The sequence below is a fragment of the Coregonus clupeaformis genome, unplaced genomic scaffold (assembly GCF_020615455.1).
Source record: "Coregonus clupeaformis isolate EN_2021a unplaced genomic scaffold, ASM2061545v1 scaf1165, whole genome shotgun sequence".
NCBI lineage: Eukaryota > Metazoa > Chordata > Actinopteri > Salmoniformes > Salmonidae > Coregonus > Coregonus clupeaformis.
Window position 1 is genome coordinate 24,623 of NW_025534619.1, and position 16,147 is coordinate 40,769.

The 16,147-nt window shown below is 47.3% G+C and overlaps 1 long non-coding RNA gene across 1 annotated transcript; it reads left to right on the forward strand.

The window, feature by feature from the left end:
* Positions 1 to 14,254: 14,254 nt before the first annotated feature.
* Positions 14,255 to 15,587, forward strand: LOC121562878. The gene is made up of 4 exons (XR_006659358.1): positions 14,255 to 14,504; positions 14,703 to 14,834; positions 15,040 to 15,074; positions 15,430 to 15,587. It is a non-coding gene; the product is annotated as an uncharacterized LOC121562878 (long non-coding RNA).
* Positions 15,588 to 16,147: the final 560 nt, after the last annotated feature.

The following is a 16,147-nucleotide window of genomic DNA, read 5'->3' on the forward strand; positions in this document are numbered from 1 at the left end:
GTTCAAGCCCTTAAGGTGTGGAGGCATTGGCTTGAGGGGGCTCAACACCCTTTCCTCATTTTGACTGACCATCGGAACCTGGAGTACATCCGGGCAGCGAGGAGACTGAACCCTCACCAGGCTCGATGGAGTATGTTTCTCACCAGGTTCGTATTTAAAATCACGTACATCCCTGGGTCCCAGGAATGGTAAGGCAGATGCGCTGTCCCGACGGGTATGACACGGAGGAGAGGTCCGTTGAGCCTACTCCCATACTACCGGAGTCTTGCCTTGTGGCACCGGGTGGTATGGGAGGTCGATGCCGAAATCGAGCGTTGCGTGCACGACCCCAGCCCTCCACAGTGTCCTGAGGGTCGGAAGTACGTTCCGCTCGAGATTCGGGACCGACTCATTTACTGGGCTCACACGTCCCCCTCCTCTGGACATCCGGGTATTGGCCGGACAGTGCATTGCCTTAGCACTAAATACTGGTGGCCTACTTTGGCTAGGGATGTGAGGGTTTATGTCTCCTCCTGCTCGGTGTGCGCCCAGTGTAAGGCGCCCCGACATCTGCCCAGGGGTAAGTTACAACCCCTGCCCGTTCCACAATGACCATGGTCCCACCTCTCGGTGGATTTTGTGACAGAGCTTCCCCTCTCTCATTGGAATACCACCATCCTGGTCGTTGTGGACCGGTTCTCTAAGGCCTGTCGTCTTCTCCCTATGTCGGGTCTTCCTACTGCCCTACAGACCGCTGAGGCCCTATTTACCCACGTCTTCCGGCATTACGGGGTGCCCGAGGATATAGTGTCTGATCGAGGTCCCCAGTTTACCTCCCATGTTTGGAGAGCGTTCATGGAGCGTTTTTCGGGGTCTCGGTTAGCCTTACCTCAGGGTACCACCCGGAGAGTAACGGGCAGGTAGAACGTGTCAACCAGGATGTGGGTAGGTTTCTGAGGTCGTATTGCCAGGACCGGCCTGAGGAGTGGTCAAGGTACCTTCCCTGGGCCGAGATGGCCCAGAACTCTCTCCGCCACTCCTCTACCAACCTAACCCCCTTCCAATGTGTATTAGGTTACCAGCCGGTTCTGGCACCGTGGCAGCAGAGCCAGATCGAGGCCCCTGCGGTGGATGATTGGATGAGGCGCTCGGAAGAGACGTGGAACGCTGCCCACGTCCACCTGCAGCGGGCTGTCCTTCGTCACAAGGCGAGCGCCGATCTCCACTGCAGTGAGGGGCGGTGTACGCACCCGGAGATCGAGTCTGGCTCTCTACCAGAAGCCTACCCCTCCGCCTGCCCTGCCGGAAGCTGGGTCGGCGGTTTGTGGGGCCCTTTAAAGTCCTGAGAAGATTGAACGAGGTGTGTTATAGGTTACATCTACCTGTTGAGTATAAGAATATTAACCCCTCGTTCCATGTGTCTCTTCTCAGGCCGGTGGTAGCTGGTCCACTCCAGGACAATGAGATAGGAGAGACTCCTCCGCCCCCACTGGACATCGAGGGGCTCCGGCGTACACCGTTCGGTCCATCTTTGACTCCAGACGCCGGATGGGGGTCTCCAGTATCTCGTGGAGTGGGAGGGAGTACGGCCCGGAGGAGCGGTGCTGGGTGCCGCGGGAGGGACATACTAGACCCATCTCTCCTGTCGGAGTTCCACCGGGACCATCCCGCGCGCCCTGCTCAGCGTCCTCTGGTCGTCCCCGAGGCCGAGGTCGGCGACGGCTGGGCCGCGCGCGTCAAGGGGGGGGTACTGTCACGGTTTTCGGCCGAGGCTGCTCCTCCTCCTGGTTCGGGCAGGCTTCGGCGGTCGTCGTCCCCGGAGTACTAGCTGCCACCGATCGATGTTTCATGTTCGTTTGGTTTTGTCTTGATGATGCACACCTGTGTCTTGTTAGTCCTCGTTAGTGTCCTATTTAGTTCTCGTTGGTTGTGTTTTTCTTTGTGCGTGATTGCTCTTCTGTTTCGTGTTGGAGCTATTTATTTCCCTCCAGTGTTTTGGAGAGGTTCTTTTTGCACATGTTAGTGCGCCGTTTATTTGACGCCTGTGTGCGCCGTGAATTCGCCTTCGGGCTTATTGTGCTTATTCCTTTTCGTGAATATTGCACTAAAGTCTTTTGGACTGAGCCTCTGCGTCCTGCGCCTGATTCATACACCAAACCCACCTTCAGCACCCATTGACAGCTGGAATGATGGTCCCTAGGCCTGATTGTCTGTTCTGAGACGAGCAGAAAGAAGGAAGAGGACAGCCTACTCTATCATCAGTCCTGCTTCTAACAGTGAACTCTGAAGTTAATAAAGTCATGAATAATCAGATGATGATTAACATTCTTATATGTTTCAGATTTGTACACTGTATCTAAACTTATATGTACATCAATTAACAATATTTTAAAGTGAAATGAAATAGAACAGTAGCCACTAGATGTGGTTGTAATGAATAGAGCGGTTTCAGTTTTCTTCTTTCAAATGTGGCTCTATCTTTGAAATGGTTAAACTACAAAATATTAAGACCCCATCACTGAAAGATAATTCTCTCAGGAACACATGTGTCTTCTTTTTCCCTCTACAATGCCCAGAAGCAAAAACAGAGTGGACAAGGCACTAACTCAGACTGGGAGAAAAATAACATAATCAATATCATACAACATTATTGCCTGGGGATCATTTGAACTTCCAAATACCTTTCTGATGCATTTCAGTCACTTCAAACCATACTTCCTTCAGATTGAAAAAACTGAAAAAAGTACTGACTTGTAATAGACTGTCATAGCTCCAATTCTAAAAGTAAACATTGGCCTTTGATTACATAACTTTTTTTACACGGTGGGGTTGCGAAAAATGTTTGATATCAAAATGGGGTGGCGGGCAAAAAGGTTTGGGAACCCCTAGGTTAGTAGCTCTGACACCCAGACAGATCTGCATGCTATGATCATGAGCTAAAAACAAGTATGGGTAGCTGCAGCCCAATATGGCAACAGGAGTATGGGCGAGTGGGTGTGTCGAAACGAGTGGGTGTATGGAAAGCGAATCAGTGCACCAGTGTTCGACCTGACTGCTGACCTGAGGTGCTGGGCAGTTATATCACGGTTGTGTCGCCTGCGGTAGCTAACATGGTCATGTTTTACCATCACATTATTTTATTTCAAGTAGGATAGCAGCATACACAATAACTATTATTGATTACCATCTAGATGTCACCTTGATACATACATACAGTCTACTACTCAATATGGAGGGCATGAACAGCAACAACAACGGGACACACTGCCCTTTGCTCCCGTTTGCCAAGCACTAATGTCCGGCAACGGTGTGGGAAGTAGCTACCTGTCGTAGCCAATATGAGGGTGACAGTCACAGTAAGCACACACATACAACACATTAAGCAACAGTACACCCATCATCAGTACTTTTAATAACAAATAAACAATCGTCAGTTTTATAACTCAAAAAATACAATTATTGTTTAAAACTAACAGTGAAACACGACTCAGAGTCATGGTCTTGCTTCAAAACAGACGTCCAAACTCTCATGATATGGAGCTCAATGTATCGTAGTTGCGTGGTAAGAAACTGAAGAAGAAAACACAACAGTCAATCAAAACAGTCTAACCTATAGCAGAGAGCTTTCGACACACCAACTAGATTCCACATTCCTACTACTTTCCTTTCAACACACCCACTCTGCCATTCTCCAGTCACCATATTGGACTGCAGCTACCCCCTTCTCGCAAAAACGCCTGTCTCTGAAAAGACATGTCTACCTTTGTAGCTGTATCTACAGTCAGGCAAGGGTTAGGGTTTGGGTTAGGCTAGGGTTACGGCTAGGACTAGGGTTAGGGCTGAGGTTAGGGATAGGGTTAGAGTTAGGGTAGGGCTGGGGTTAAGGGTTAGGGCTGGTAGATAGTTAGTTTGACCACAAAGGTGAAGCCTTGTGGTCATCTATGAACCCCACCAAACCCAAACACCTATATCAGTTGATGGGTTCTGAATTATAAACTAGAAATATCCTTAATCATGTCACAGAGGGAGAGAGAGGAATGCAGGACGTATGAAGTACTGGCAGAACATCTTATTGTTAATTATCAAGTATCCTATGGAAATGAGGAGTGCCATAGTCTGGTTTCTAAACCAAGAATGTAAGGGTTATCTGTAGGAGGAATGTATATGGTGGGAGGCAATTAAGTACTGAGTAAAAGAAAGACAATCACATGATTACAGTCACTGATGAGTGTGGAGAGCTGTGGATTAGTGAGGAATGGGGTCAAGGTCAGGTCAGGTCATGTTAAGGGAGAAGGAGCAGTTTATTGCCTGCATTACTTCACTTCCTGCCTATCAATAAACATGTCATGTTTAGAGGGAAGGGATGATACTTCACCCAAATTGGGGTATATACTTGTGCTGGTGGAAACATGTATTTGTCTTATAGAGCTGTGTGACCCAGTGGGTGAATAAACTTGGTTGAGCTTTACTAATCGTCCGTGAGTTTTACTCGGTTTGTTTAGAACCTAACACAGTTGTTCCCAAAAATGTTTGGCCTGCGACCCGATTTTGATATCCAAAATTTTTCGAGACCCCACCATGTAAAAATAGTGATATATGAAAAATGTATGCACTCCCTAACTGTAAGTCGCTCTGGATAAGAGCGTCTGCTAAATGACTAAAATATAATGTAAATGTAATCAACGGCCAATGTTTACTTTTTAATTGGTGATATGACAGTCTGTACATAGACATTGTGGTCCAAAACCAACTACCACGCCCCCTACCAATGAAATCCCTTTTGATCTCAGAGTGAATAACATTTACATTTTAGTCATTTAGCAGGCGCTCTTATCCAGAGCCACTTACAGGTAGGGAGTGCATAATTTTTTTTTTTACATACTGGCTCCCCGTGGGAACCGAACCCACAACCCTGCCGTTGCAAACACCATGCTCTACCAACTGAGCTACATCCATGCCGGCCATTCCCTCCCCTACCCTGGACCAATTGTGCGCCGGGATTCGAACCAGGATCTCTAGTGGCAGTGCCTTAGACCACTGCGCCACTCGGAAGGTTAATAAAGCAGTGTTCTCTAATTCTCAATCAGACAGATCAGAAAAGATCTAAAACAGAATGGCCAGAACCTTCCTACCAGCACTACTGCTCTATGGATTGAGTAAGTAAGCTACTGTTAATTCTAACATGGAGACAGAGTAAGACTGACTGCATCAGTCAAGTATAAAAAGAATGTTCAGTGCAGCATTTCTTCCTGATTTCTAACATGTACATGTGATATCAACAATTATATTCATTAACATAGGACTTTGTTCTTTGTATTTCAGGTTTGGTCTCTGTTTCGGTTTCTCAGTCTCAGACTATGGAGGTCCGTTCTGGGGATACCATCACCTAGCAGTGCTCCAATGTTACAACGGCTGTGGGACACATAGCATGGTCAACGGATCAGAGCCTGTCTGTATCTCATCTATGTACGGCTTTAATTCAACAGCTGATCTCCACAATGGTTTTCAAAGGAGCCATTTGGAAATGTTCAGCAACAACACCACTATCTTTCTCAAAATCACAAAAGTGGAAATAGCTGACTGTGGCCTGTATTTCTGTGGATTGTATCCACATAGCCACGTGGTCTTTGTCAATGCAACAGTTCTAAAAATTCAAGGTACGTTATCAACTATTTATCTGGCTTTTGATACATTTGAAAATGCGTATCAACCTAATCAGGAGTTATCATGAAACACAGGCAAACCATTGATGGACATGTTTTTTTATCATTACAATTTGGAGACAAAATAAGTATTTATTCTTACTAATCTCGATGTTATAGGGCACACGGAGGTGAGGAAATACCATCCAAAAATATTGAGTTTGTCTTTCTTTCTCATGTAGATAAAACATAATAATAATTAAGCAAAATGTTTAGGTTTGTCATTAAAGGACTGTCACTGTTGATGTGGGTGCGTTGAGAGGGAGTCAGACGCAGGGGACGCATAAGCTAAGTCAAACACGACTTTACTAAATGTACAACCAGTACAAAATAAAGTACCTCTAACGAGGAGGCAAAACGACTAAGCAACACAGTGCGTTACATAACAATCCCAGAGTACTGCACAGGATACCACCAACAGACAGGAAATAAAATAACACACAACTAACGAAAACAACCACAGGAAACTTATAAGGCACATAATCAATACCAAACGGACACAGGTGTAACAGACAGACCAAACCAAACGAACATGAAACATTCAACGGTGGCAGCTAGTACTCCGGGGACGCACGACGCCGATGCCTGCCCGAACAAGGAGGAGGAGCAGCCTCGGCAGATTCCGTGACAGTACCCCCCTCGGGACGGCCAGGAGGACGCGAACCGGGCGCGTGGGATGACCACGGTGGAACTCAGTCAGGAGGGATGGATCTAGGATGTCCCTCCTAGGCACCCAGCACCGTTCCTCCGGGCCGTACCCTCCCACTCCACGAGATACTGGAGACCTCTCATCCGGGCGTCTCGAGTCCAAGATGGTCCGGACCCTGTACGCGGGAGCCCCCTCGATGTCCAAAGGGGGCGGAGGGGTCTCTCCTATCTCATCTTCTTGGAGTGGACCAGCTACCACCGGCCTGAGAAGAGACACATGGAACGAGGGGTTAATATTCTTATAATCAATAGGCAGTTGTAACCTGTAACACACCTCGTTCAATCTTCTCAGGACTTTAAAACGCCCACAAACCGCCCGGCACCCAGCTTCCGGCAGGGCAGGCGGAGGGGGCAGGTTTCGAGTCGAGAGTCAGACTCGATCTCCGGTGCGTATACCGGTCCCTCACTGCGGTGGCGATCGGGCGCGTCGCCTTCTGTCGACGGATGGCCCGCTGCAAATGGACATGTGCAGCGTCCCACGTCTCCTCCGAGCGCCGAATCCACTCATCCACCGCAGGAGCCTCAATCTGGCTCTCGTGCCATGGTGCCAGAACCGGCTGATACCCTAAAACACACTGGAAAGGTGTTAGATTGGTGGAGGAGTGGCGTAGAGAGTTCTGTGCCATCTCTGCCCAGGGGATATACCTTGACCACTCCTCCGGCCGGCCCTGGCAATAGGACCTCAGAAACCTACCCACATCCTGGTTGACTCGTTCTACCTGTCCATTGCTCTCTGGGTGGTAACCCGAGGTAAGGCTCACCGAGACCCCCAAGCGTTCCATGAAAGCCCCCCAGACTCTGGAGGTGAACTGGGGACCTCGGTCAGACACTATATCCTCGGGAACCCCATAGTGCCGGAAAACGTGGGTAAATAGGGCCTCAGCGGTCTGTAGGGCAGTAGGGAGACCCGGCATTGGGAGGAGACGACAGGCCTTGGGAAAACCGATCCACAACCGACCAAAATGGTGGTATTCCCTGGGAGGGGGAAGGTCGGTCACAAAATCCACAGAGAGGTGGGACCATGGTCGTTGTGGAACGGGCAGGGGATGTAACTTTCCCCTGGGCAGGTGTCTAGGCGCTTACACTGGGCGCACACCGAGCAGGAGGAGACATAAACTCTCACATCTCTAGCTAACGTTGGCCACCAGTATTTCACGCTAAGGCAGTGCACCGTCCGGCCAATACCTGGATGTCCAGAAGAGGGTGATGTATGAGCCCAATAAATAAGTCGGTCACGAACCTCGTGCGAACGTGACGTCCGCCCCACAGGACACTCGGGGTAGTAGGGTCGGCACGTAACGCCCTCTCGATCTCGTATCGACCTCCCACACTACCGAGCCACCAGACAATACTCCGGCAGTATGGGAGTAGGCTCAAGGACCTCTCTCCTCTGTGTCACCGTCGGGACAGGGCGTCTGCCTTACCGTTCTGGGACCCTGGGATGTACGTGATCTTAAAAACAAACCGGGTTAGGAACATGTTCCACCTAGGCTGACGAGGGTTTAGTCTCCTAGCTGCCCGGATGTACTCCAGGTTACGGTGGTCAGTCAGAATGAGGAAAGGGTGTTGAGCCCCCTCAAGCCAATGCCTCCACACCTTTAGGGCCTGAACCACGGCTAACAACTCCCTGTCCCCTACGTCATAATTACGCTCCGCCGGGCTGAGTTCTTGGAATAGGAACGCACAGGGGCGGAGTTTAGGTGGCGTGCCGGACCGTTGCGACAGAACCCGCCCCAATATCGGCTTCTGACGCGTCCACCTCCACTTGGAATGGTAATGCTGATCCGGATGCGCCAGCACCGAGCCGAAGTGAACAGGTCCTTCAGTTTAACAAATGCCCTGTCCGCTTCAGCTGACCACTGCAACGCACCGGACCCCCTTTAGCAGGGACGTAATGGGAGCTGCCACCTGTCCAAAACCCGGATAAATCTCCGGTAGTAATTAGCAAAACCCAAAAACTGCTGCACCTCTTTTACAGTGGTTGGAGTTTGCCAATTACGCACGGCCGACACACGGTCAACCTCTATCTTTACACCAGACGCGGACAATCGATAACCCAAGAAGGAGAAGGACTCCTGAAAAACAAGCATTTCTCTGCCTTGGACATACAAGTCATGCTCCAACAGCCTCTTCAACACTCTGCGTACCAGGGCTACATGCTCGGCTCGTAGAAGAGTAAACTAGGATGTCGTCGATGTACACTACCACACCCTGCCCATGCATGTCCCTGAAAATCTCGTCCACAAAGGATTGAAAGACTGGAAGGAGCATTCATTAACCCGTATGGCATGACGAGATATTCGTAATGACCCGAGGTGGTGCTGAATGCTGTTTTCCATTCATCTCCCTCCCTAATGCGCACCAGATTGTACGCGCTCCCTGAGATCCAACTTTGTAGAAGAACCGCGTCCCGCGTAATGATTCTGTCATAGTCGCAATCAGAGGAAGAGGATAACTGTACTTAACCGTGATCTGATTGATACTACAATAATCAATACATCGGGCGCAAACCCTCGCCCTTCTTCTTCACAAAGAAGAAACTCGAGGAAACCGGGAAGTGGAGGACCGTATGTATCCCTGTTCCAAGGAATCGGCTATGTAAGTCTCCATAGCCGCGGTCTCCTCTTGAGACAGGGGATACACACGGCTCCGCGGAAGTGCCGCTCCTGTTTGGAGATCTATCGCACAATCCCCCCTGTCTATGAGGTGGCAACCGTGTTGCCTAGTTTTGCTGAAAACCAGTGCTAAATCCTCATATTCAGGGGGAATGTGCATTGCGGACACTTGGTTCGGACTCTCCACACCGATGTTGCCCCCTATGGAAACACCTAGACATCTCCCCTACACACTGGGCAGACCACTCCATAAGAGCCCTCTGTTGCCACGCAACGGGATACGCAGGAGAGTCGACCAGATAAAACTGAATGATCTCCTCATGACCCCCTCGTAATCATCTTCCAGTGGCGCTGTGACTTCTCTAATCAACCCCGACCCCAGCGGCCGGCTGTCTAGAGCATGAACTGGGAAAGGGGGTTCCACCGGCCGAAGGGGAATTCCTACCCTAGAACAAAATACACGATCAATAAAATTCCCAGCTGCGCCTGAATCTACTAGCGCCTTATGCTGGGAATGAGGTGCCACCTGTGGAAATCTCACAGGTATACACAGGTGTCCAACAGGAGAGAGCTCTGGGTAAGTGGGGCATCTACTCACCTGAAATGACTCCCCAGTGCGTGACCTGTTGTCCCCTCTCCCAGGAGACCCTCCCCAACACCTAGCCGCAGTGTGCCCTCTACGGCCACAGTTGGTGCAGGGGACGGCCCCACTCGGGTTCTCTCTCCTCCTCTCCCTAGCGCCTGCACCCCCGAGCTCCATGGGAATCGGCTCGGCGGTGCTGGAGGATGGAATGGACGACCCCCATTCGGGATGTCCGCGGGTAGCCAGCAGGGTGTCGAGACGGATGGACATGTCCACCAACTGGTCGAAGGTGAGGTTGGTGTCCCTGCAGGCCAGCTCACGACGAATGTCCTCTCGTAGGCTGCATCGATAATGGTCGATGAGGGCCCTCTCATTCCATCCCGCATCTGCCGCTAGCGTCCGGAACTCCAGGGCGAACTCCTGGGCACTCCTCTTCCCCTGTCGGAGGTCGAACAGACGCTCCCCGCCGCCTTCCCCTCAGGTGGATGATCGAACACTGCCCTGAAGCGGCGGGAGAACTCCGCGTAGGTGATAGTAGCGGCGTCTATTCCCTCCATTCGGCGTTAGCCCACTCCAACTCCTTGCCGGAGAGACCAGGAGATGAGGCGGAGACGCTCGTATCCCGAGGGCGCCGGGTGTATGGTGGCCAGGTAGAGTTCCACCTGCAGGAGGAATCCCTGACACCCGGCTGCGGTACCATCATATGCCCTCGGGAGCGGAGCCGAATGCCGCTGGGTTCCGGCACTGGGAGAGGAGGACTGGCCGATGGTGATGGTAAGGTGTCGCGAAGATGTGGGCACCTTCTCCAGTAACCAAACGGCGCAGCGTGTTGGACAAATCGTTCAGGCGGCCCCCAAGTTGCTGGATCATGGTGTCTTGATTGCTGATCCGTTCCTCGAGGGACTTGGTTGCCGCCGCTGCTCCTGCTGACTCCATGATGGTGTGTTATTCTGTCACTGTTGATGTGGGTGCGTTGAGAGGAGTCAGACGCAGGACGCATAAGCTAAGTCAAACACGACTTTACTAAATGTACAACCAGTACAAAATAAAGTACCTCTAACGAGGAGGCAAAACGACAACGCAACACAGTGCGTTACAATAACAATCCCAGAGTACTGCACAGGATACCACCAACAGACAGGAAATAAAATAACACACAACTAACGAAAACAACCACAGGAAACTTATAAGGCACATAATCAAGACCAAACGGACACAGGTGTAACAGACAGACCAAACCAAACGAACATCGAAACATTCAACGGTGGCAGCTAGTACTCCGGGGACGACGAACGCCGAAGCCTGCACGAACAAGGAGGAGGAGCAGCCTCGGCAGATTCCGTGACAAGGACCACCTAGTGATTTAATAAAATGTAATCTAATAGGACATTGTTATGGAACTATCAGTCTAGCAGGAGAGGATGATGATGGAACCATGTACCTCCTTCCCCTGGTTGTGAACCTGGATGTTGTGACTGCTGTTCTACTGATAGTCATCCTCATCCTGGTCCTCAAGATCAGACGAGACGCAAACAGACACAACACAGGTAGGAGCCCATTTCATGATAATATGGGACCTGTGAACTACACCTTTAATGTGCATGTTTTTCCCATTACATACTGTACAATGATGATCAGAAGAGTCAGTGTGTACACTAGAATGGAATGATCCGTTAATCAATTTTCTCGTCTCTCTTTTATATCATATTCAGGACCTGATTCTCAAAGACAACCACAAATGATCAGGTAAATACTGCATGATTAAATACTGAATTATAAGCAATTCAGAAACAGTGAAAATTACAACTGTAGTCTATGTCATTGTGTCTGCAAATCCAGATGCATTGAATTATTCCGCCCTGAATTTCACCTCCAAGAAGAGGAAGATGGAGAGGAGAAGAGAGAAGGAGCTGGACCCCCATGTAGTGTATGCTGCTACAAGATGACAAAGTGCCATATCTTTGAATGCAAGTTTAAATCCTTCTATATTGTATGTGTAGTTAAAATAAATGTTTAGAAATGTAAATCAGTAAATATCTCTGTAGTGTTTGTGAGTTGTACCTCAGGGCCACTGTAGCTCTCTCCAACTTGATTAGGCAACAAAGCTCAGTGGTACAGGGTGTGGGTAGTCCCCTGTGGCTCAGTTGGTAGAACATGGCGCTTGCAACGGCAGGGTTGTGGGTTTGTTTCCCACGGGGGGCCAGTATGAAAAATGTATGCATGCACTAACTGTAAGTTGCTCTGGATAAGAGCATCTAGTAAAATGTTAGAGTGGAAGGGTTAGAAGTCAAAACACAACTGTTTAATGGTTGCAGAGGAGCAGTTGCCTCACTTAACTTAGATGTCTGTTGTGTGTGTTAGTGATTTTTTTAAAATATTTTTATAGGGTGACCCTGAGGGGCAAAGTACCCAGCAGTAGACAATTGCATTATACTGATCACTTATAAAGACAAATAAAGAGATCAATCAAAATGACCTTTGTCATGATGTTATTTGCCCCTTAGTATTTCCTGTCTTGGCTTTGCACTGATCACAGCCCCCTATTCTGAGAAGCACCTTATAAGGAGAATAGGACTGGGGTTTGAGGTAGAGGAGGGGCCAGTGAGGGTACGCATCACTTCCTGTGGTGTGAGTGACAGGAAGGATCAGCTCAGTGTAGAGTGAGACCTGCTGAGGTGAACATCACTGGGTCTCTCATAGACTAACACTGAGGGGGATGAAATGTAACATGCTCTATGTCTCTCTCTCTCTCTTTCTCTCTCTCTCTCTCTCTCTCTCTCTCTCTCTCTCTCTCTCTCTCTCTCTCTCTCTCTCTCTCTCTCTCTCTCTCTCTCTCTCTCTCTCTCTCTCTCTCTCTCTCTCACTCAGTATGTTTCTCCAGATTTCCAGTCCACCTGCCAACAGATAGACTGGGGAAAATATTTGTGTGTAAGAGTAAATGCCTGGGTGATTTGAGGGCGTGGAGGGGGGGGGGGCTCTTTCCACACCCATCTTCATCTGGACAGTAAAAACCAGACCCCTGCCGCTCAGTTAGATGTGCAAAGTATGTCAAGAATACAAACAAAAAGCTAAAAGCATTTTCCAAACTGTGCAGTGCAGGATTTATTTAACTATGGGTCCTGAGTTATGAGATTCATCTATAATGACACACTATTTCTTCTTACTTTGGGTTGTTGGAGGTCGATTTTGGTCACGGGAGGACAGTCAATTTCTCATTTGGGTCTCGAGTTGAAAACGTTTAAGGACCCTACAGCATTCAACAACAGGACAAAGTGCAGATAAAGATTGAGTGTCATCTCAATAGTTTTGTCAACTCTTCCTTCATGGAAAAAAATAAGGTATTGGTATCAAACAAAGGTTTGAAATTAGGCCAACAAAAACATATATTATTCAATGCTATTGCGGTTACAACTAGTATTAGTATTTAATGTTGGAGGCTTATGATGCAGCTTTTATGCAGTGGTGGGTCAATTTACATTATGGATAACTTTAACCCTTGGGCTGGGCTGTGTTGGGGTCGGTAGTATAAGCAGCACTAGAGATCCTTCACTGTTTCCTGTCCAAACATCAAAAGAGAAATCATTTCAGTAAATGTTTCATTTCTCTCAAAAAAGAAGCAACCATATCAAGCCAATATTTGATTGCCTTGATCCAGTAACTCTGACTTGATTTATAATGTCTTCTTAAAAATGCAATTCCCGGGAAGCTCAAACTATGGTAAGCTAGAGGACACACATCTAAGATTGTAGTCAGCCAATAAAATCTCTTGTTTCAGTGTTCCCTCCTACTGTATGACGGCTACATGTAAAGTGTCATCATATATAAGGTGCCGATAAGGTATCACACGTTCAGACCCACACACTATACAGTGCAGAAGGGACTAATGTTACAATGATGAATAGAGAAGTACTTTTGTTTTACATCTACTTGTGTAAGTGTAAGATATTTTAATTGAGTTCCTTTTTAAATCATTTGTAGTATGTCGTTTGAATATGATAAGTGAAGCAAGATGGTTTATCCATGTCTATGTCTTTGATCCATTTTGTTTGTTTGCTTTGACAGTTTGTGCTTTTACCAAACCAAACGTAATCCAACCAGACCCTGTGATGGTTATTGAGCTGGGAGGCACTGTGACACTCACGTGCTTTTGTCCCAACTTGTCTGTGACCAGATTTCATTGGTTCAAGCAGAGTTTTGGACAGAAACCCCTCCTCATGGCGTCATCTTTTTATGGTGGCCAAGGCAGTTATTATTCCAACAACTTTATCAAGGACTTTACTGAGACCAAACGTTTGGGTGTGAGGAGAGGAGACTACAGCTGTAACTTGACCATATCCAAGACAGAGCCAGGGGACTCAGCTACATACTATTGTTCCATTACAGTCATCTATGAGCAAATATTTGGAGAGGGAACTGTTTTAATTGTCAAAGGTAACACAATGTCTTTCTTCAATTTCAAATTGTGTGGCCCTGTATGTTGATATGTTCATACAACCGCTTCATCAAATGCTAGTGATGAATACATGGCTTGACATATTTTTCAACCACTTAGTCTTACTTTAGTTACTCACTCTCGTCAGACTCACAGTCCTACAGCATGTCTGTGCTCCAGCAGCCTCTATCTGAGTCAGTCCAGCCAGGAGACTCTGTGACTCTAAACTGAGACCTGTGTAGGAGAACACAGTGTCTATTGGTTCAGACATGGCTCAGGAGAATCCCATCCAGGAATCTTTTACACCGATGGAGACAGGCGTGATCAGTGTGAGAAAAGCCCTGAGGCTGGGTCTCCTACACAGAGCTGTGTCTACAACCTCCCCAAGAGGAACGTCAGCCTCTCTGATGCTGGGACTTATTACTGTGCTGTGGCCTCATGTTGGGAGATACTATTTGGGAACGGGACCAAGCTGGACATTCAAGGTAAATCCCATTTAATCTGTAAATATCCCCTACAATACTGTATATTTATGCAAATGGCCTACCTCCAAATGATCATATACATTTGTCTCAACAAGCTATACAATATCACATTTAGCATTTGATGCCATATTTTATTGTTTGATGATCTTCCTAAGCGCTCATGAATACAATATGAATTCCCTGATATCCTTTCCACAGTTTCAGAGCATGATTTTCCATTTGATCTGAGTCCTACTGTTCTGGCCTTGGTCGTCTCCAACATCGTTCTGGGGATAGTGACCCTTCTACTTGTCTGGGCGCTGTGCAAGACTCGGAACAGAGATAGCAGAGGTATTACTGTATATCTAATGCATCCAATGTATCTAACGTTATGCTGATGTATCTAATGTTTCATGCATCTCTATGCAATGTACCTTCTGTAAATATCAGTTAAATGACCAAAGTATAAGCATTGTTAATTAACTACGAGGTTAAAAAGAGATAGATTGTCATAAAAAATAATAGGTGGCCTTCCTCTATTTCAATCTCTTTGAAGGGAGGACAGATGTCCCAACATCCCAGGGCAATCAGGTACATTTGTCAACATTTATAAACACAGTATATTTTCAGTTTTTACAAGAAACTGCCATTTACCTTTCCTTACGGCTAGTATTCAGCTGTTTGTGCTTTATATGTTATGAAGGTTTCTTGGAAGTAATAGGTCACTCTACTAGATGAAGCCTTCTGATCTTTGTGATCGTTGTTAATTTTTCCATGGAACTTCTGTCTGTCACTGTTCCACTGACTGTCAGGTCATTGTAGTGGGTGTACAGTCTGAACAGTCATGTCTTTTGTAGAGTGTTTTCTTCTACAGGAGAATAGAAACATTATGTAATAGATCATGCTATCATCTTAATGTATTTTCTCATGGCTCCACCCCCCTCAGAATCAAGACAGTGATGTGTTGAACTATGCAGCTGTGAGTTTCACCCCCAAGAAGAACTCCTCCTCCTCTAGAAGAGCAAGAGAGAAGACCAGCAGAGAGGATGCAGTGTACTCTGAGGTCAGATACCTGCAGCAGCAGTAAAAGATATCACCACTGTCACAAAGACATCAAGAATAACTTTTTTAAAACTATTTGTAGCCTAATGAAACAGCTTTTAGTAATTGAAATTAGTATGGAATTTACAATGCAACAAAAAAAATGTAATTTTAACATTGTCTGTATGTTAGATGTACAGTGGGGAAAAAAGTATTTAGTCAGCCACCAATTGTGCAAGTTCTCCCACTTAAAAAGATGAGAGAGGCCTGTAATTTTCATCATAGGTACACGTCAACTATGACAGACAAATTGAGATTTTTTTTCTCCAGAAAATCACATTGTAGATTTTTAATGAATTTATTTGCAAATTATGGTGGAAAATAAGTATTTGGTCACCTACAAACAAGCAAGATTTCTGGCTCTCAGAGACCTGTAACTTCTTCTTTAAGAGGCTCCTCTGTCCTCCACTCGTTACCTGTATTAATGGCACCTGTTTGAACTTGTTATCAGTATAAAAGACATCTGTCCACAACCTCAAACAGTCACACTCCAAACTCCACTATGGCCAAGACCAAAGAGCTGTCAAAGGACACCAGAAACAAAATTGTAGACCTGCACCAGG